Source organism: Tupaia chinensis, unplaced genomic scaffold (genome assembly GCF_000334495.1).
Source record: "Tupaia chinensis unplaced genomic scaffold, TupChi_1.0 Scaffold143788_1, whole genome shotgun sequence".
NCBI classification, from domain to species: Eukaryota; Metazoa; Chordata; class Mammalia; order Scandentia; family Tupaiidae; genus Tupaia; species Tupaia belangeri.
The window spans coordinates 97,931-99,349 of record NW_006203637.1 but is presented as its reverse complement, the minus strand read 5'-3'; positions in this window follow the sequence as shown (position 1 = coordinate 99,349).

Below are 1,419 nucleotides of genomic sequence, written 5' to 3'. Positions count from 1 at the left end.
CCCTCCTTCCCAAATTGATTACTACTCTCACTTAATAACAAATCCTTTGTGTTTCTTTCTAGTTTTACAGAAACACATAAAGTTTACATCACAAGACACTTGAATTTAGTCTCACCCACATTGTTTTCTTTTCTTATAATCTACAATTCTCGCTGTCACCATCTCTTCCATTTCTGTGCAATATATCTTATGAAAAAATCCAAGTCATTTACACTTCAGGGTCCCTTGCAGTCTAGAACATTCTGACTGAGTGCACATAGACCATTTCCACATGTATCTGTGTTCTTTCCTATACTTTCTGCAAATTACAAATCCAGGGACTTGATCATACTCAGTTTGATATCTTTTGCAAGAGAGGCAATAGAGAGTGCTATATTATTTCCTCCAAAAGTCCTTGACATCTAGTTACCTCTTTTTGGCATGATAGTGGTCATCACTGGTGCTATTCACAGTTTATAGTTCATTTCTATAGTTGTTTTGTTATCTGAAGCTGTTCTTTATACCTCAGAAAGTCTAGAGAACTATGTTCTGTGAATTCTGGGAGGTTGACAACAATTTCTCTGGTTTCTTATACTTGAAAAAGAGTTTTGGTATAAATTCTTTGGTTGTCACTTTATTTCCATGATATGTTAAATTTAGATTATGACTCTTTGTGAGTGCTTTGTCTGCAAAGCCTGCCCTTTTCTTTATTTATTGCAGCACATTACAGAATTAAAAGCTCGAGACAGACTTGACAGACTTTTTTTTTTTGGAGGGAGGGAGTATTACTACTCCTTCCTGGTATTTACATTAGTAGTCTCTCTTAAGTAATTAAATAGGATCCCAGGATCCAAGAGATCTTGAAACAGAAACGTTTCAGAATTTTCTTTTAAAATGTTAAATCTACCTAAATAAAACAGAGTAACATACAACTAAATCTTTATTGACATACCTATTTAACTTTTCTAATTTTTTTTTTGAGAGGTTGTGTTTTTGTTTTTGTTTTGCTATAGGGCACGTGCCCTCACCAGAAATATATAGAGAGAAAGAGAGACAGAAAGTGAGAAATCACCCCCTGAGGGGATGGCCACACCGCAATCTCTTCTCCTCCATTCTCTTCTCAGGGCCTTGGGCACACACGCATATGCGCCTGGCATGAGTTTAAACCACCAGGACCAGGACTCGAACCTCGGTCAACCACATGGGAGTCCAGTTACATAGCCATTACGCCAACTGCTGGTCCCAACTTTTCTAATTTTTTGCAAGAAAGGTACAGCTTTTGAAATTCTGCCTTTTTACCAAATAAATTAGAATCCCTGTTTGTTCCTTGGCGTCCTTTTGGATCCAGTCTTCCCTTCTCTTATTTTACATAGGCTTTCACACATGGAGGAAAAGAAGTCTGCACTAAGAAACAAAGAGCAGTTATGGTACAAAGAAATG